Genomic DNA, 21,586 nt, shown 5'->3' with positions numbered 1-21,586 from the left:
CTAAATTCCACACTCCGTGTGGCTAAATGGCTTTTAGTAACCCTGTAAATTTAATATGAAGCAAGGGCTCAGGGGAGGACATTTTAGACCAAGTAGGACTTACTTTTATTATCTGAAGGCTTCTCTCCCTGCCCTCTTTGCAACTTGAAATCCATTGATGTCTTCTCTCCTTATTTTGAGTGTCAAAGACTATAAACTTATCAGTACTTTTACAAATTAGTTAATTTAGTTTTATAACATCATTTTGAAGCCATAGCGGAGTTTGCATGTTCTCCCTGTACTTGCGTGGGTTTCCTCCGGGCACTCCGGATTTCTCCCACATTCCAAACACATGCATGTCAGGTTAATTGGCCGGTCCAAGTTGTTCCTAGGTGTGAAGGAGCGAGTGAGTTGTCTGTCTCTGTCTGCCCAGGGACTGGCTGGCAACAAGTGGAGGGTGTCCTCTGCCCACTGCCCGGAGATAGCTGGGATGGGCTCCAGCAATCCCGTGACCCTACTGAGGATAAGCGGTGAAGATAATACATTGATGGATGGATTTTATACCAAGTTCAATTCAACCTCGGGAGACTCGAGACTGCACGTGCAAGCATGTCAAGAGGGCGCCATCAACGTGGCACATCTCAAACGTTCTCCACAAGGGGACTTAAGTCTAAAGGAAATTGAACAAATTGCAGACAGAGGAAATGAAAATGAGCGTGTTGGGCTTTTTCTGTGGCCCGCATCGGGAACGTGAAAGAAGGCCCTTTTTTTTTTTTTGCCGGAGACTTGCTTCGAGAGCCGGTTTATGAAAAGCAGCTGGCCAAAGTTCCCCGAGGCGGAACATGTTTGAAACGGGCTATGTCAGCTTTCCTCGTCTCCTTTTGGTTTTCTCCGACATCTGTTTTTATCACAATAAAATTGCAGATGTGGCGCGACTATGTCCACTTTGGTCTGCCGGGTACCGCACGGTCGCGCGCGGAGGATAAAAAAAAATATTGTTTTGGATGTGGAAACGATGAACTGCGGAGAAGGACATTGTGCAAGTCATGACAGTCTGGTCTTATCCGGCCATCTTACGCCGCCGCTATCTTGCGCTTGTGGCTAAGAATGTCTTCCACTTGTCAGGGAAGAAGCGAAGGGATGAGCTAGCAAAGAATGCATTGGCGGGAAAAAAAAAATCGATACAGCGGTACCTCTACTTACAAATGTCTCTACATACAAAAGTTTCAGGTTACGAAGTACAGTGGAACCTCGGTTCTCGACCAAATTCCGTTCCAGATCCCTGTTCGAAAAGCGATTTGTTCGAACACCGAAATCATTTTCCCCTTTACAAATAATGTGAATCGTTTTAATCCGTTCCAACACCCTGAATGTTTACCTTTGTTTACCTTTAAGACACAAATAACATAAACATAAATGTAACCCATGTTTAATCGTACGTTCGCGTTATCGTAATCTTCCATACGAAAGATTACGCTAACATGAATGTGTAAAAATGAGAAAAAAGGATAAAGAAAAGAATTATGAGTAGGATTTCTTACGTTTGTGGTGGTCAGCAGAAGGCGCAGGTGGACAGTGGAGAGGGATGGAGGAGGAAGGAAAATTATTGTTTGGAAGGAGAGTCCCCTTCCATAAAAACATCTGGGAGCTCTTCTGTCTGAGGGGTGCACACACGTTCAAATCTCTCTGCTACGGATGACTCGGCTACAGGATGTTCTTTTCTCTTAAAATATCTATCCAATGACACTTGCTTCTGCCTTCTTTTTAGCACTTTTCGTAAGTGGTTCATGACAGTGTTGTTAAAGTCATTGATGACTCTGGTGGCTGCAGCTTCATCGGGGCGGTGGAGTTCGACGAAATTCTGTAACTCGGCCTATTTGCTACACATTTGTTTAATCTCGGACGTCCCCTAGTGTAGTGGAGGTGCAATTGCACCTGAGAAAATTAAAAGGAGTAAAAAAATGTGATGTGAAACATCCACCCCTAGACGGTACCACTGCACTAGAGTTAGCCATAGCTGTATCGCAGAATACTTAACGTGGTTTTGCGACTTCACGTATTTTCATCACCCATACGGCGCTCAGCATCCCACCCTCACGTAGGCACTCACACGTCGTACCGGCGTTCGAACTCCCATTTTTGTTCAAACTACGAAGCGAGAATTTCTCAAATTTTTTGTTTGGACTCAGATTTGTTCGAACTGTGAGTCGTTCGAAAACCGAGGTTCCACTGTACCTGATGGGTAAATATTGCCTCCAGTTATGAAGGTATCTAAAAGCATTTCAATAATTAATAAAGCCAAATTCCTTTTAAACTATAATGCATTGTATTTATTATATTTTTCTCTAGTTCTGCCATACCTAACATATTGTGCAGAAGTCTGGGGCAATAATTACAAACGTTCACTACAGCCCCTCTTGATCCTCCAAAAACGTGCAATTAGAACCATACACAGGGTAGGATATCGAGATCATACTAATATTTTATTCTTGCAGTCCAAATGATTAAAATTGGATAATTTAGTAAAATTTTTCACTGCACAACTGCTATTTAAGGTCAACAAAAACATAGTGCCAGAAAACTTAACTTAAAATTATTCATTCGGAAAAAAGGAAATTATAACTTGAGGGGCGGTAGTAAATTCAAAATCCCAAAGATGAGAACAACCAGGAAAAGTATGTGTGTGTCTGTGTGTGGAGTCAAACTTTGGAACAATTTACAAGACGAGATCAAACAATGTCCAACTATTCAGGTGTTCAAATTTAAAACAAAAAAAACATTACTGGCGGAATACAGAGATGAAGAAAATGGGATATGTGTGATACAAGAGATTGGAAATATTGCATTTAAAACTATGCTTCTGACTACCCCTTTTCGAACATGTTATATAACATTATTTTGTTGTTGAGTCATTGTTTTTGTCCTGTTTTTATTTTAATGTTCGAAATAAAGTTTTCATTCATTCATTCATTCATTCATTCATTGCCTCTAGTTACAAAGTCAAAAATGCAGTAAAATACGCGCTGCTAAAAGCTGCTACCTGAGTTTTGTTACATTACTAAAATAGGTCACTGAGTATGTTGTCACCTTAATAGGAGTTTTCCAACTATATTAGGTTAATTATTTGCTAATCACAGTTTTTTGCTGTTATAAATGCACTTATGTTCATCCACCTATTTGAATGAAGTATTTGCTTGCTGTGTCCTTTCGTATCAGTACTTTCCCAGCAATGGTCGTCCGCCCTAATCTTATACAACCTTCAAACTGCAGCTGCAACCAGTTTTAACAAAGTGTCAAGATTACCTGTGCCCGCTCATTTGGTGGCAACTGCCACAGGTTCTGATTGGCTCCCTGTCACTATTCGAACCCGGTCCTGTCAATCCCCTGTTGTCAGTCCGTCTGCGAACCTCAGTGAATACTAGGCAAGCCTTTTTCGACCCGACTCCCACCTGTGCCGTTTTTGCTCCCGTCTGTCTCCGGCTACGACTTGTTTTGCTCCTGACCACATCTGTTCTCCTGTCACGGCTTACGCTCTCTTTTTGTCCCCGACTACGTCTACTCTCCCGTTCTGGCTTACGACTCGCTTCCGACCCCGACCACGCCTTGCTCTCCCAATCCCGGCTATCGACCCGTTTTTTTACGTCCCTGACACCGCCATCGCTCGCTACGGAAGATCCACTTCCGGGTTCAGATCATAGTCAGAGTACGAGAGCGACTTGCTTCCCGTGTCCAGAGAACACCGGATTGTGGGCCCTTCCTCTTTCCTTCAATAAAACTTGTGAGAAACGTACGCAATTGGGTCCTGTGTCCGTTCTGGTCCTGACACAAAGGGCTCTTGAATAGGATGCAAGTAAATTTCTTCCTGTTGAAGTTTCATGTTCCATTTTGCAAATCCACACCCCTTTCCTATATAAACTGTGTTTAACAAATTTTGAGGGGACCGCAATCCTAGCATCTTGGTAGGATGCCGCTTCTCATCAACCTGATAAGAGTGCACTCTGATTTTAACTTTATATTTGAAACTTTGTAATAAATGTCCTCAAGTGAATCGCTTCTCTCCAGCTCTATTTTGTTCAGAGTCCGAATACTCTGTCCAGAAAATAACACGTGGCGAGACATCGGAAATGTCCTTTCGCCTTCGGTTTCCAGAACAAAAAAAAAACTGGCTATTGCTTGAAATCTGCCTGGCAACCAAGTGTGCATAAGTGTTTCTCAGCATGCTATTCGTGTCCCCGTCACAGTTTAGAGACGATGAGAAGGAGGGGTTGCGAAGTTAGCAGGGAGAAACGCACAGCCATCATTCAATAAGCCCAAATTAAAGACATTTAAGCAAAATTCCATGAAGTCTCGGAATTTGCGGAAAGGAATCATGTGGAAAAAGTGTTGACAAGTCAGGCTATCGCTCGTTAGGATCTGCATTTCCGACAGATTGTCTAAAGCCGGCAAAAGTAGACGTCATTGGATACGTTTTTCAAGAAATGCGAGACAAAAAGGTGAATGTATATTTTTATTGTTTCCTTTATTCTTTTTTTTTTACAGTATGTGCCCCTTGTTTTATCTTCTATGTGCGGTAATCTAATTTTAACATGTATTTGTTTCATGTTCTGATGCTCTTTTATGATGTATTAAAAATATAATGTACTTAAGTGAGGCTTGGAACAGATTACATTTAAAATGCACCTCTACTTATGAAGTTTTCAGGTTATGAAGCTACTCCCAAAACAAATTAAATTCGTAAGAGAGAGGTACCACTGTAACATTATTTACGGACTATAAGTGTCAGGTTTTGATAGTTTGACTGGTGTTGCGACTTATACTCCGGCGTGACCCAGGTGTGAAATTTATAACAAGTTATATCATTTCACATGTTTTTTTGACACTAAACCTTAAAATTACTAACACATAATTCTTTTGTTACCAGAGTTGGGCAAGTTACTTAAAATAAGTACTTATTTGTAATTACTCACCACTTCTTCCAACAAATTTATCATAAACTTGAGGTCCAACAAAAAGAAACATTAAATAATACAGTAAAATAACACGCAGCAGTAAAAAAAATAAAAGGAGGTGAACAAATTAGATATAACTCCAACAACTGGTCAAGTAGACATAGCCTGCTGTACTTCAAGTATTTTCTTCACAACAATATTGAAAAACAATATAAAGTGAGTTTCACTCGGTAGAATAACTCCCAATGCCTAGTTAGACAACTGCTCAAGTAGACATATGCTACCGCACTCCAAAGTATTTTCACTCAACAGAGTGTTAACACTGCAGTGTAAAAATACAGAAATCAAGAAATCAATTCTTTCTTTCTATATTTAATTTTCATTTCTATATTTAATTTTCATTTCTATATTTCTTCTTCTTTCTCATACTCTTTCTTTCTTTCGCCTTTCCTCTCTTTTTTCCCCTCTATATCTTTCTCTCCCTCCCTTTTTTCAATCCATCTCTTTCTCATCTTTCTTTCTAATCTACTAACCCTGCCTCTGAGCGTTTTTTTCTACCGTGCGCCCCCTGGGTGAAAATAATTTTGACACCTTTTCTCTTATTTATTTTATTATGTGGTTATTTTAAAGCAGTTTTAAGGCGCTAGTTTTTTAACTAGATAGTTACTTTCAGAGCGATGTGCTACATTTGGTGTCATCTGGTGGGTAACTAAATTAAACTTTAAATGAAGTAACTTGTAACCGAAAAAAATTACTTTTTTCAGTAACGCGCCCAACACTGTATACTACAGTATTTACCGTATTTTCCGCACTATAAGGCGCAGCGGGTTATAGGGCGCACCCCGAAAAAATAGTTTTTGGTCCTATATTTGACATACATAAGACGCACCGGATTATAAGGCGCTACAATGGGAACGTCGACAAAACAGTCAGATAGTTCAGTCAAACTTATTACCCCCTTAACATTCCCAAAGCTTGCAAAGACGCAAATACGTGTCGAGAACACGTGCGGATGCGGTGTCCGTACGATGTCACTCAAATGCATCGCTCCATCATTCGGAAGGTTAAAGTCTTGGGATTCAAGAAATGCCAAACATTCCTTAGTTTCTATTTTCTTTTTCGCTCGCAACTTTACTGTGCATATGACAATAAACACTTGGTATTGAGTTTAATTTTAAAATAGATACTCCATTCCATCCATTATCTGCACCGCTTATCACAGAAACATCGAGTTCAGTCTGAAACAAGATACGGGGAAAATATATAGCCAGAGTAGCTCACCGAAGTCGTTGTGTTCAATAATAATGTGCAGCCATGGTCCTCTTATATCCAGGAGAATAAAATATTTACAAACACAGTATAGTAAAAAATGCTTTCTGTATGCCGTCAACCACGTGCTATACACATTCATCTTTTTCGGACAATTGCAGGCTTTGTTTTGCCGCTTCAGCCTATGCCAGCCTGTAAATTATAAAAAGGATCCTCCCCCTGACCTCCGAATAACTTTAGCCAATAGTGATCGATTCAAATGATGATTGACACATTGGTTAGCCAATGAAACGCTGGTAAATAAATCCCAGCATACACCGCCGACTACTTGGCGTTCGGGGGAAAATCTAGTCGGCGGCTGCAAGTTAGATGGAAGACTTTGCGACTTAATATTGATCCATAAATAAGGTGCACTGTATTATAAGGCGCACGGTCAGCTTTTGAAAAAAATAAAGGCTTTTAGGTGCGCCTTATAGTGCGGAAAATACGGTAGTCATTTTAATGTTTTTATCAAGGATGCAGGGGGTTTGGAAGGCAATACAACAATTTCACTTTGCGCTCGCCACCTCGGAACGGATTAGTGTCGTATCCCGGGGGTAAACAAAAGTCAGCTGTGAACTAAAGCCGCCTTTGTTGTGCAACATTCAGGGGTCTGCACCACTACCAGCTGCTTGTACTAAATTCAAGTTAAGCATCTGACGTCATGTAGAGCAAAGCGCCACTTTCAAGATGGCGGGCCTCGGTCACATTCAGTCTTTATAACCACACATAAAGAGTCAGCAGGCCTCCTCTCGAATATCGTTTCTTTTATAGCGCTTACCAAAAGAGCTGACAAGTCGTGCCAATGAAGGGGCCAGTGAAAAAATATCACAAACACTTTCAGACGACTGAACATTGACTTATGACTTTTCTCTCTCGTAAAGACACGTTCTCTCAGATATCACAGGGCAAGCAGATTTGAATCGGGACCGCATTCGTCAGGAATTGTTAGTTATTGGCGGACGGCTCTTTCACTGCAATCCGTCGCAAGATAAGAGAGGAGATGAAGGGCAGGAGACAAGGAGGGTGATTTCCCATGGACGACCAAATTGTTCACATATGTCCATGAAAAAAAAGTTAAATGAGCGGTTTTTAAAAATGGGGTACGTGAAGGCATTTCAGGAGATAAGTGATACTTGATCACAGGATGACAAAAAGACAACCGCAGGACAACACGATACAACAAAAACCAAGACGACCCTCTCCCTCCAAAGCATAATCAAAACTAAAAAAAAGACAAAAAACAAATGCAAGCAAAACAACTCTAAACCTTTAAAAAACACAGTCAAAAAACAAACCCAATAAAACTCGAACCCCAACAAAGTCCCAACAAACCCCCCCAAAAAGCAACCCCAATAAAAACAAAACCCAAACTAAACTACTCACCACCCCCCCAAAAGAAAAATTATAGACCAAAAACTTGAATCCAGACAAAACCCAAACAAAGCCCATTTCAGGAGATACGTGATATTTGATCACAGGATGTCAAAAAGACAACCGCAGGACAACACGAAACAACAAAAAAACCAAGACAACCCTCTCCCCCCAAAACATAATCCAAACTAAATAAAAACAAACAAATGCAAACAAAACAACTCAAAACCTTAACAAAACACAATCAAAAACCAAACCCAATAAAACTCGAACCCCAACAAAGTCCAGACAAAACCCCAAACAAACCAACCCCAATAAAAACTAAACCCAAACTAAACTACTCAAAAAATAAATTATAGACCAAGACTTAAATCCAGAAAAAATCCCAAACAAAACCCAAAACAAACCAACCCCAATAAAACAAAACCCAAACTAAACTACTCACCCACCCCAAAAAAAAAAAAATTATAGACCAAAAACTTAAATCCAGACAAATCCCAAAGCCCAAAGAAAACAAATCCAAAACAAACTACAAAAAAGACAAACAAAACCCAAAACAAACCTACCTCAATAATACCAAAACCCAAACTAAACTACTCACCACCCTCCCCAAAAAAAAAACAAATTCTAGACCAAAGACTTAAATCCAGAAAAAACTCAAACAAAGCCCAAAGAAGACAAACTTAGAGCACATTACATAAAAACACAAACAAAACCCAAAACAACCCCAAAGAAAAAATAAATAAATAAAACAAACACAAACAAAACCATAGCAAAATCAAACCGAACCCAAAGAAAACAAAACCCAAACCAAATGTCATGGTTCAGCGCTTGCAGCCTCTACCCTACGCCAAAAGATGGCAGCAACACCCTTCTTTCTAATCTCTCAATTATCCTGTCAAAGTGCTCCCCATCAACTAATAAACCACATCTACCATAAAGACTCCGGGCTCACACCTTATGTTGTGGAATCATTTTTGACTGCTGCTCAAGACATACACTCGCCAAAAGACAAGCTGCTTCTCCCATGACCCTCTTCTTCAGTTTTCTCCTCATCCCAGAATCTTCCACTCCAACCATCATCTTAGAGGTATTCCAAACTTTCCTTCTCAAGATTTTTGCCACCCAAAGACCCCTCTCAAGTCTCCCTCCTCATCCCAAGATCTGCCACTCCAACCATCTTCTTAAAGGTAGTGCCAAATCTCTCTCTGTCCAACATCCCATGACACCAAATTACTCAAACACCTCTTCTCTTTCCAAACAAACAAAAAAAGGCCAAACTGGCACGACCAGCACACAGGGTGGACCCAATTGCGTAACGTTTTCTCACAATTTTATTGAAAGAAAGAGGAAGGGCAGGGCCCGCGATCCGATGCTCGCTGGACGCGGGAAGCAAGTTGCTCTCGGACTCGGACTGTGATGCGAACACTGAAATGGATCTTCTGTAGCAAGCGATGGCGGTGTCAGGGTCGGAAAAACTGGTCGGTAGCCGGGACTAGGCGAGCAAAGCGGGGTCGGAAACGAGTCGTAAGCCAGGACGGGAGAGCAGACTTGGTCAGGAAAAAAACAGGTCGTAGCTGGAGACAAACGGGAGCGAAAACAGGACGGGCGGAGTCAGGGTCTAAAAAGGCTTGCCTTGTATACACTGAGGTTTGCAGACGGACTGACAACAGGAGACAGACAGGACTGGGTTCATATAGTGACAGGGAGCCAATCAGAACCCGCGGCGGTTGGCGCTAAAAGAGCGGGCACAGGTGATGCAAATCGGTAATCATGACACAAAATATACCCAGACGAAACCCAAACCCAAACAATACTGTTTTTGAGGGTTTCCTTAAAAGAAAAATAATCCATTGAAATCGAAAAGTTACAGCTGAACAAAAAAACACTGCTTGTCCTTTTATTTATTTAGAATATCCGTAATTATCTCGTTCAGTATTTTTATTATACCCTTAATCTTTTAGGAAATTAGGGGGGAAAATGGGTGGTTATACTTTTTCACAATCTCTGGAAAACTGTGGTTATATTTTTGTAGATTTTTTGGGGGGAATATGATTTTTCAGGGCATCCGACCCCAATGTTTTCGATTTTCTCGATTTCCCATCGCTGCCACTTTTATCTAATGAGCAAATTCTGGGTTTCAGCTCAAAGTGCGTCGACAAAGAGAAGCGTTTGAGAGGAATTAAGAGGAATCAAAGGCGTTGACCGTAAAAAAAAAAAAAAAGTGGGGATCTCCTCCTAAATCCCTTCACAAGTGAGCTGGACTCACCAGGCAGCTAAAGTAAACGAGAGTCTTTCTTCGAAAGCAACGTGTACAGCTGTAGCAGCCTCCTCAATTCCCCTGGTAAAGCTCTATGTTTGTAAAGCTGTTTTCTTTGCAATCTGCACCGTCAAAGAGAAGTAATTAGCCAAAGCCGGCTCACAGAGAAAATAAATCACGCTGCGGGTTTGTGAGTGGGAGCAAAGCGCCGGAGAAATTGCTTGATATCTATTTTTATGGTTGAAACAGAAAAAGATGAAAATTCAGCTGTCAAAATGTTTCCCTTCAGGGTTTCGAAACATTCTGTTCTTGTTATAAAGGATTCAAGATTTATATACAGTATGTACAGTATATACTAACTACACATATTCATATATATATATATATACAATTGAGTAAAAAAACAGCTGTCAGAATGTGACACTTGGAATTTTAAATTATTCAGCTTTAAATATAGAAGGTTTTAAGTTTTCAAAGAATCAATTTGGAGGGTTAGGCTCAAATACTTTTGTTGGTAAAACAAAGAAGCAAATCAGCTGTCAAAATGTGTGACATTGAAGTCCTCAAAATCAGGAATCCTTAAAACCTAAAGCTGAAAGATCTACATTTTTATGGATGTCCCCAGATTACTACCTGAAGATGGAACCCCTGAGCCCCTGTGAGGATAATCTGAAGTGAAACATTTTGACAACTGAATTTTGTTGTTTTTTTTGTTTCAAGATTTTCGAAAATTCTGTTTTTGTTTTAAAGCAAGGGTGTAAAAAAAATCACCTGTCAAAATGTGTAACATGGAAAGACTACTACTACTACATATAAAACCCTGTGTTTTTATTTGGTTGAAACAAATGTAATAAACATTCAGCTGTCAATATGTTTCACTTCAGACTTCAGAGGAGTTTTTCGTATTACAGGACACTCGGTTTAAAGTGAAATTGAATTAAGAAGGTTTGGCATTAATGGAAATGCACTACTTTAACAGTTCTGACACAATTAGGAGATAATTTAGCTGTTAGAAAGTGTCACTTAAGGTTTTTAAGTATTCAACGTTAGGTTACGGGAGATTTAAGATTTCAAAGCATCATTTTAAAGAAGGTGCCATGCATGATTTAAAACCATAACGTTTTTGTGTATTACCAACAGTAACCTTGGAAACCGTGGTGACAGAAAAAAACAGCTGTCAATGTTTTGTCAAATGTATATGCTATGGATATTTCAGGGAAAGAGGGCATAGGTTGCAATTAAAAAGAAACTGAACTCATAGGAGATGTAACAGAAAACCCCTTTGGATGTGTCTACTGTTTAGCAGAAGTGGGGAAAAAAAAAACATTTAGCTGTCTAGCTGATGAATGACTCAATCATTCTTCTGTCACGTTTCACTCTATTAAGCAGATATCAACAGCTCCTTTTCACCTGCTACAAAGCGCTTAAACTTAAAGACTAAACATTGTGGCTTCCTCCACAGAAACGGGAAAAGATGCTGCCAACAATTAGCTTGTTTTATATAATAATAATAATAATTATACCCGCGTTCAGCTACACGATAGTTATACCCCTCTCACCACATTAAAATAAATCGAAAAATAAAGCAGTCTATTGCAGTCTGATCTTCACAGCGTCTTCAGCTGGAGCCAAACCACAAACAAAAACATCCCATTTCGCAGCTAGGGTGGCGTAGCCGCAAGCTATTGTCCCGGGAAGTTAACTTCGGAGGATTGGTAGATTTATGACATTGACGAAAAACGACGGACAGGCGGTCGGTCGACTTCTGTAGCTCAACGACTCAAACGATTCACGCAGATTCGGAAAATTAGGTCTAAATGAAGACAGAAGGAATAAACTGTGCGGTGACTTCGATATTGTTGAAAATGACAGTTACGATAATGCTTTTTTTTAAAGAAATTTGTCATATTTGTCATGCTCTGTGTCATGATTACTGATGTGACTCAGCTGTGCACGCTCATTTGGCGCCAACTGCCGCTGGTTCTGATTGGCTCCCTGTCACAATTTAAACTCAGTCCTGTCAATCCCCTAGTGTCAGTCCGTCTGCGAACCTCAGTTAACACTAAGCAAGCCTTCTACGACCCTGACACCCACCTGCTCCCGTCTGTCCCCCGGCTTCGACCAGTTTTTGATCTTAATCACGTCTACTCTCCCGTCCCGGCTTTCGACCTCTTTTTGTCCCCGACCACGTCTTCTCTCCTATTCTGGCTTCCGACTTGCTTCTGACCCCGACCACGTTTTTGCTCTACTGACCTGTTTTTCTGTCCCCGACACCGCCATCGCTCGCCACGGAAGATCCACTTCCGCGTTCGGAACACGATCTGTGGGCGCAACCCTTTCTCTTTCTTCCAATAAAACTTGTGAGAAATGCAACGCAAGTGGGTCCTGTCTTTGTTCTGGTCATGACACTTTGGACCAAAATATTTTCAAGTTTGATATTTAATCCACGAGTCCACTTGGATTCTTAAATACCGTATTTATGCGTGTGTTACCTTTATTTTTTCCCCCATTTTTGAGGGGTAAAAAAAAAAAAAAAGGTTACGTTTGGGTGTGCCGGACTCTAACCACTGGACCATTAATGAAGTAGATAACGAAAATGCTTTCGATTTTATCTCATCATCACTTTATCAATCACAGACAGCCAGGTAGGTTATCCTAGATGTGAAAAATGTCCACAAAAAAAGCAGCATTTTCCCCAGAAAGACACTGCAATCTCCCTGGCCAAAACGACATTGAATATCCACTGAATATTTCACAGGCAGTCAGACCAGAACGGAGACAGGACCCACTCGCGTAGCGCTTCTCACAGGTTTTATGAGAAGAAAGGGAAAGGGTTGGATCACATCAAAACAGACTTTTTTTTTTTTTTTGCATCATGGTGTGTGCCGCTAACATGTCCAACATACCAAGTCAATGAGATCCTTGACATGTTTGCCTCACACAGGGAAGTTGACATATTTTCACCGTCAACTTCGGCACCAGACACCACCATTGACAGCGCGCATCAAGAATCAATGAACAATCATGGCAGAGAATAATGAAACAACATTAGTTAATACTAGGGAACGGGTACCCGGGCAGGGGGCCCTAGGAACGTGGATCACATCAAAACAGACTATTTTTATTTTTTTAATTTTTTTTTTGGCATCATGGTGTGTGCCGCTAACATGTCCAACATACCAAGTCAATGAGATGTTTGACATGTAGGCCTCACACAGGGAAGTTGACATATTATTAAGTGGGGACCGCTAAAGGTGAGGGACAGACAAGGAAAGAAGAGAAGGGAAAAAGTTGGTTGAAGAAAAATGAGTTGCGTGAGTAAATGTGTTCATCTGATATATTTTTCCCACCCTTACCTTTGGAAATATACACTTTTTTCCTTGCATTACTTTAACGGGACCTGGACTCTGAAGGTCTGCATCAAACCTTAAGTACCGGTATCATTTTCCATTCATTTTGCCGGCTGTGATTTTTGGACTGTGGACCTTAATGAACGACATTTAATTTCAATCGCGGGACTTGAAGTCGGGTTTGGGTTAATTTTGCGTTTGTGTTACATGCTTAAATGTGGGCGCATGCGGCTTGTATACAGGTGCGGCTTGTGTATGTACAAAATCGGTTTTCCTCTTAAAATGTGGTGGGTGCGGCTTATAATCAGGTGCGCTATATTGTCCGGCATTTACGGTACTACTACAGGAATACCACAAAACAAAATAGCTAATTCAGTGCTTGGAATCAGGGATCTACTATATATTATTTTGGTTTCATTCTGAAAAGCAAAAAATACTACATAAACACTAGAAAGGCAAAATGTTCATGATCGAAACACATCTTATATCTCAAATTTCTTGAAGGTCGATTAGCTTGTATGTAGAGGTATCACCTTACAGTAATACTTATGAAATTTCAAATTAGGTGCTTAAAACAGAGACCCAATGTTATTTAGCTTTAATTGTGAGTGTTTCAAAACCAATACGATAATACTAATGTATTTTAAAAAAGGAATATAATGTCACGCCCAGCACACAGGGTAGACCCAATCGCGTAACGTTTTCTCACAATTTTATTGAAAGAAAGAGAAAGGGCGGCGCCCGCGATCCCATGCTCGCTGGACGCGGATAGCAAGTCGCTCTCGCAATCGGATTGTGATCCGAATACGGAAGTGGATCAGAGAAATAGGTCGATAGCTGGGACAGGAGAGCAAAAACGTGGTCTGGGTCAGAAACGGGTCGTAAGTCGGGACGGGAGAGCAGACGTTGTCAGGATTAAAACGGGTCGTAGACAAACGGGCACAAAAACGGGACAGGCGGGAGTCAGGGTCGAAAAATGCTTGCCTTGTAAAAACAGAGGTTCGCAGACGGACTGACAACAGGGGATTGTACAAATAGGGAAAGGGAGCCAATCAGAACCCACAGCGGTTGGCACCAAATGAGCGGGTACAGGTGATTCACATCGGTAATCATGACATACAAGGAAATATAACATGTAAATGCCCCCATGTATTTATTCATAAATGAAAAAATAGAATAGGTCTCCAAGATCAGCACCTTGGACCCCTTTTTTAACCCAATGCTGCCCCCGACTACAATTGGTTGCCCACCCCAGATGTAATGGCACACATCCATCCATAAATCCATTATCTGCACCGCTTATCCTCAGTAGGGTCGCGGGGGTCCTGGAGCCCATCCCAGCCATCTTCGGGCAGTGGGCAGGGGACACCCTGAACTGGTTGCCAGCCGGTCGCGGGGCACACAGGGACAGACAATTCGCTCGCTTACACCTAGGGACAATTTTGACCCGCCAATTAACCTGACATGCATGTTTTTGGAATGTAGGAGGAAACCGGAGTGCCCGGAGGAAACATGCAAACATGCAAGGTTGGTAGCTGGATTTGAACCCATGACCTCAGAACTGTACCGCACACGCGCTAACCACTGCTCCGCCGTGCTGTCCTTGATGGCACACAGCCATTCTAATTTGATTTTCATTTTCCCTGGTGTGACTGGATACTTTATCACACGGAATTGATAGAAACATTGATTTGGTGGATGAATACTGGAACCCTTCGTGAGGGAGCATCCATTTTTGACAATAAAGCACGCCTATTTCTGAAAATACATAAAAATACAGCCTCGTTTCGTCTTATTGATTTTTCTGGAATCTCATTTGCAGCGGCTTTACCTCGCTGATATGATATCTGCTCCTCAGAGACGAGAGCACCTGTCGGAAGGGGGCCCGCCGGACGAATTTCCAGCGACATGTCTGATTCTCTGATTAACATTCCTGGCCGGGATTCATTTAACAAATCTGTCAGCAGGTGGACCGAGTCAAGCGAGAGGAACGTCTGCAGAAGCGTTGGCAGAGAATTCGAACTGTGTCCTTCATCGCCGCTACTAATGAAATGGGTTGGGAGGATTACTTTGAATATGTAATCCGATACGGTTACTAGTTACCTGTTGGAAAAATGGAATCGCTAACGTATTCCAAATGCTGTAAAATTGCAGTACTGTATGTTGATTACTTTTTATATCTTTTGGATTACTTGATCAAGGCCAAATATGCAAACAAAAGACAAAATAAACAATATAAATACAATTACAACAATGTTGTTTAAGATAAACAATGTAACCTTGAAAAAGGATTGGAGGAAACCAAGGTCAAGTAGTTTCCTGTAGTCCTATGAAATAGTGCTCAAATTGAATCCACCTTTACTTTCACATGGCGGACAAGATTGGCTCTGTTTTAGATCAAACAGAAAACACAATATTGTTTTAAACACACTATGTGTTTTGAGATTTCCAACAATCTCTGTGTTGTCTTGTGTCCAGGTTTTACTTGAAACAAAGTAATTTACATTTTATGTATCTCAATAGATTATATACAGTGAGAAAAATGAGTATTTGAACAAGCTGCAATTTTGCTATTTCTCCCTCTTAGAAATCCAAGAGGGGTCTGAAATTGTCATCGTAGGTCCACTGTGAGAGAGATAAACTAAAAAGAAAAATCCAGAAGTCACAATGCATTTCAGACCCCTCCATGATTTCTAAGAGGGAGAAATAGCAAATAAGTAGGGCATTCAAATACTTATTTTCTTCACTATATATATATATATATATATATATATATATATATATATATATACACATAGAGTGAAATTCACTTCATATTGTTTTACTTTCGACTATCTTTGTGAAGAAAATAATTAAGTTCAGTTGCCAATGTCTACTTGACCAGTTGTCTCAGGTTGTGGGAGTTTTATATAATGTATTAATTTCCTTTTAAATTGTTAATGCTGATTGTTTTTTATTATATCAATTACTGTTTATTTTTGTTACAAGTTTAGGAAAAATCCGTCTGCAGTGATGGGCATTAAATATTACAAGGTTCTATAACACAAATACCTGTCTGTTCTACCCTATTCCACTGACTCGAATACTGCTCAGAACATTTTTAATTATTTCACATACAACAAGTCATTTTTAAAGCATCAGTGTTCTCGTTTGCCCGCGTCCCTGCATCCTAGACGCATCATTTTTGCTGGGGACGCATAGTCTCAAATCAACGTGCGTCCCCGGGATGCAAGTTTTTTGACACAAAATTGTCATTATTACCCGATTACATTATTTTATACAAAGATTTACCGCACTCCAAACTTTTCGTCAGGCAGATCCAGCAGATGTTGTTTTGGTCTCGCGGTTCGCACGCCGATCTCGAGTTCGAGTTGTGTATCAAAAGTCCGTCTCTTTTTAGAGAACCGGCTTTTTCGGCTCAACTCATTCAAGAGAGTCGGCTCTCAAACGGCTCACTTGCTTTGATGCATTATATTACGAATTATTATGTTGTATAAAGGAGTTAAGAAAAAAAGAAAGTATAAAAGGAAAAAATGAAAAAAAAGACAGGTTTGTGGTTATCCCTTTAATCGGTATATTACCAACAAAAATTTGATGCAGAAAATGAATTAATAATTTGATGATTAAAACTGAATGAATATATAGATTTTTATTATATATTTGTCACAGATTTACAATTTCAACCGCAATAACACTAAATTTTGGGGACCCATAGATCTCTGTTGGGACCCAAAGATTTTTGAGCATGCAAGTCCCCGGGACCCATCACTTTTCAGAGGTAAAATGAACACTGAAGCATATAGTTATTTTTCCTGGTAACCAGTTACTTTTACTATAGAGGATTTCAGTTACTCACTCAGTTAATTTGGGGAAAAAGTAGTGAGTAATTAGAACTAATTACTTCTTTAAAGTAACGTTCCCAAAACTGATGACAAATAAAACATTTAAATATAAAAAAGCAGTGAACCAACAATAATCAAAATGTGAAGTTACGAGGAGTCTCTGTACGGACTACAATTACATTTTTGTAACCTAATTACGTAACGCCGTTACATGTATTCCCGTCCTCCCCAAGCTTGATGATTAAACACGAAAACCCTGCTCTATAAAAACGATAGCAACGCTGGATACAAAAGTCAGCTAAAAGGAGGTTTTTGTTTTAACAGGGTGGAAAAAAAGAGCTTTTTTTTGTTCCCTTCCCACAAGAGGTTCAGAAATCCTGTGAAAGCAACAGCTGTTGTTTCCCTTTCAGCAAACAAAGGCCAAGGACCCGCTGGAAGCCGATACTCGGCCGAGGGGCGCTTGTAAAACGAGCTGGGTCGCGCAGGAATGAGACAGTTCTTCTGAAAGCCGTGACGATTTGTCGCCCGGGGCGCAGATATCCTGACGTGAAGAAGCCCTTTTGAGCTCCAGTTAAAGAAAAGACCAAACCTGGGCGGCGGTGGCCAATGCCTTGGGCGAGGCCCTGCCACCCAAATGGATGATAGAAATCTCCTTTTTTAGTTTTGTGGATAGTTCCCGGGTGATGAAGGAAGTCGTATGTCTTCTCCCCAGGCGGTGCCACTCGGATTAAAAAGATAATAAACTTGACATTAAGTTGATCGATTTCTAGGTCCATAAATCCTCTTGCAGGGAAAACATGCATACTGATAGCATCAACGATGACCTGACTAAAGCCGATTGATTCAGTCTATTGAGCCAAATTCATCCTATAGGACAAATCATAACAGCAATGGGAGCAGGTGAATGTTTAAGCAAGCTTTCAAATAATTGTCCCCCCAAATAACCCAGTTTTACAAAAAAAAATCATTAATTTAAAGGGAGAAATGCAAAAATTAAATACAAACGAATGAATATAAATTGAAATATACACATTTATACAAAAAAACAACTTAATTTAAAAAATACATAATATATATATATATATATATAGAAAATACCGAAATAAATGAGAGAACATCGCACTTGTTAATGAAATCATATACCTGTACAGATGCTCCCCTATCTACAAAAAATTGAATTACGCAAAACGGTAGTAACGAACATGTTTTCGGGATGTCGAGAAATGTGGCGCTGTGAGAGGTCACCCAGCATCCACCCCAAAGAAGAAATCCGTTCGCGTGTAAACATACATGTACTGTATCGCTAGCGCGCTAATAACTTTGACATTTTTAGTGTTTAATATCTCGAAAATCCATTTGATATGGTTGGTGTAAAGTGTAAAGAACAGGTGAGCCGTTTCATTTGAATTGAAAAGGAAATAAGAAAGCTCGATGCGGTTGAGAAAATGGTTGGATCACTTTTTTTCAGCCAGTCTCTAACACGGAGGAGGACCACTTGAAGCTTGTCTTCCAAAAGTAAGTTAAACTTAACTTTATTTATCTTTATAGAGCATACTGTTTTATGAAAAGTGTATTTTTTTTAGTACAAAACAATACAGTTTACTTATACACGCCTTAAGCATACAAAATATAGCACTGAAGCAACCTACGAACAAATCCAACTCACGGACGATCGTCCGGAACTTGTTCGTAAGTAGGGCAGCATCTATACGTTGCTAAAATGTTGAAAAGTCACAGAGGTTTGGCCCTAAAGACAATTTCTGGTTAGTTAGAAGTGAAAGAAAGAGAAAAAACTTTTGGGGGAGCTAATTTTCGACCAATTAAGGATAATCACGACGACAATTTGTAAGTAGGGCAGCGTCTGTTTGTGACAAAAAACCATTCAATCCGATTTTTTGGAACAAATCGCTGCCATCTTTGACCTAACTAAAAGTGTTAGAAAACATTGAGGACAAACGAATTGATACAAATTAAAAATTTCCCCCCCAAAAATGACTCTAATATGCTGTTATGTACTACAGTTTGTTCGAAATAACTGGTCAATAAGCACATGCCAAAATAAAATCTTCCCATTTAAATTGATGTTTGAACACACAACTCATAACTGTATTAATATTATAAGCGTCATGATTTTATTCTGAACACAGCGTCAAAAACTTTTCATTCAAAGAGAAAGTGTGGAATATCTTGAGCCTCCTAGTGGTACAATTTTTTTTTTATTGAGTAAGAAATAAACATTGATTTGAAAATTGGGCAAAAATACCCAAACCAGCATACCAATGTTAATTTTAATAAATATTCATAGGTCGAGAAATGTGTATTTTTCTTGTATAGCAGAATCCCTAACGCCATGTTAGTCTGGCATCTTGCTGCTACTGGTTTTCGTCCACATTAGGCAACAGTGTCATCTAGAGGTCAAATATTACACAATGGGGCTTTTAAAGAAAAACATAGTCAACTAGCTTGATGCTAATGGATCTCCTTCACTATTTTGAATTAAATCGGGAGCTAGTAGCAAAGAATGATACTGTGTAAATTGGTATCGATTTGTTACAAAGTAAATACTGATTCAGCCTTTCATCTTCATTCAAATGTGAGTTTCAGCCCAGTCTGAAGAATCTCAAATTCTACCAACTTCACAGTTTGATTACATGCCTGTTTTCACCTTGTTCATCTGGCGTCTGTGAAAAGAGTTGTGGTATTTTGAGAAGAAGCAGCTGCTCCCAGAGGTGCTCCAACACGGCTGACCTTGAAATGTCCGGCCCCGTGATCCACAACAGGCGCTCAGGTCCTGCAAAGGAAAAACATTTAAACACATCAGGTTCTTTTGCCTCCCTTTGGGAAAAAGTTGATAAATGACGTGAAAAGAAGTCTTGGATTTGTGTGAGTAACTGAGGGAAGATGTCACCAAAATCAACTTTCGTGTTTATCACGGTTTACGGTATCCCTTAACCGCCACTTCCAGTGGTGCATCTCGGGCAAGTACAGCCTGACGGTGCACATCCCACTCCAGGCGGGATTTTTGGGCAGGGGCTTGGTCCCCCACATGATACAGATAGTACTGGTTTTCATGTTTACCATTAGCAGGAGAAGTCACCTGATCCAACTCAGATACAGCACCCTAATCATTTGGTCGCCGTTGTTTTTTGCTGGAGATCAGCATTGACAAGCTGCGGTGTGTGAACATATCGATACTGGATCCTCAATAACTGGGAAAAAAAATTATTTTGAGAATCACAGTGTATAATAGGGCAGCACGGCGGCGCAGTGGTTAGCGCATGTGCCGCACAGTTCATGTCTTGGGAACCTCCTGCGTGGGTTCAAATCCAGCTCCGGACTGCCTGTGCGGAGTTTGTATGTTCTTCCCGTGCTTGTGTGGGTTTCCTCCGGGCACTCCGGTTTCCTCCCACATTCCAAAAACATGCATTTCAGGTGAATTGGCCGGTCCAAATTGTCCCTAGGTGTGAATGAGCGAGTGAGTTGTCTGTCCCTGTGTGCCCTGCGATTGGCCGGCAACCACTGCCCGATGATTGCTGGGATGGGCTCCAGCACCCCCGTGACCCTACTGAGGATATGCGGTGTAGCTAATGAGATGAGATGAGACAGTGTATAATACGCATTGCATCACTTGTCGCTTTCATTTTTGTTGAAAAACAAACTTTGTGGCAATGACCTTACGTCCATTGCTTTTGTGACAAATAAAAGCTTTTTGTCTGGGCAAAAAACTTTGCTTTTTGTATATTTTTGTGTTTGTATTTAAATTAGATGTTGTGGTGAGAGAGGTGAATGCAAGAGTATTTGGCAGAGGTGTAGAGATGATGGATAACAGTGGAACGGTGTGGCAGATAAGTCAGTTGTTGTTTGCTGATGACACAGCGCTTGTGGCTGATTCTGAAACATTGAGAGGGTCGGTAATGGAATGGAGTTTAGAAGAGTGTGAGATAGGCATAAGTTATGTGTGAATGTTGGCAAAAGTAAGGTGATGAAGTGGCCACGTGATGGGCATGGCGTTGGAAATAAGGTTGAATGGACAGATGCTGGAAGAAGTTGAAATCTTTAGGTACTTGGATTGTGATGTGGCTGCAGTTGGTGGAATGGAGTGCGAGGTATTGCACAGAGTGAATCAAGGAAGCAAGGTTTTGGGTGCTCTGAGGAGAGTGATGAGCAACAAGAGTATGGATGGGACTCTATGAGAGTGTGATTGGGCCGACTGTTGTATGGTGCAGAGACTTGGAGCCTGAACGCAGATTTGAGAAGGAAATTAAATGTTTTTCAGATGAAGTGTTTGAGGAGTATGTTAGGAGTGACAAGATTGGATAGATTGAGAAATGAAATTGTGAGAGACAGAACTGGAGTAGTAGTGGAACTGAGCAAGGGTGTGGATAAGAGAGTACTTGGTTTGTTTGGACACGTGGAGAGGATGGATGAGGAAGGAATATTAAAGAGGATCTACAGAGCAGAAGTAAATGGAAGGAGACCAAGAGGAAGGTTGTGTTTGACGTAGATGGATGGTGTTATGAGTGC

At 40.5% G+C, this 21,586-nt stretch overlaps 1 long non-coding RNA gene across 1 annotated transcript in view; it reads right to left on the bottom strand.

The window, feature by feature from the left end:
• Positions 1-19,204: 19,204 nt before the first annotated feature.
• The window catches only part of LOC148366070 (uncharacterized), a 114,594-nt gene continuing 112,212 nt past the window's right edge, over positions 19,205-21,586 (bottom strand). Inside the window, exon 6 of the long non-coding RNA XR_015850432.1 lies at positions 19,205-19,853. This is a non-coding gene — a long non-coding RNA (uncharacterized LOC148366070). The remainder of the gene's footprint in view (positions 19,854-21,586) is intronic.

This window comes from Urocampus carinirostris, chromosome 5 (assembly GCF_059441175.1).
Source record: "Urocampus carinirostris isolate Australia breed hairy pipefish chromosome 5, RoL_Ucar_1.0, whole genome shotgun sequence".
NCBI lineage: Eukaryota > Metazoa > Chordata > Actinopteri > Syngnathiformes > Syngnathidae > Urocampus > Urocampus carinirostris.
The sequence above is the reverse complement of the archived record's forward strand: the minus strand, read 5'-3'. Positions and strand labels throughout refer to the sequence as shown.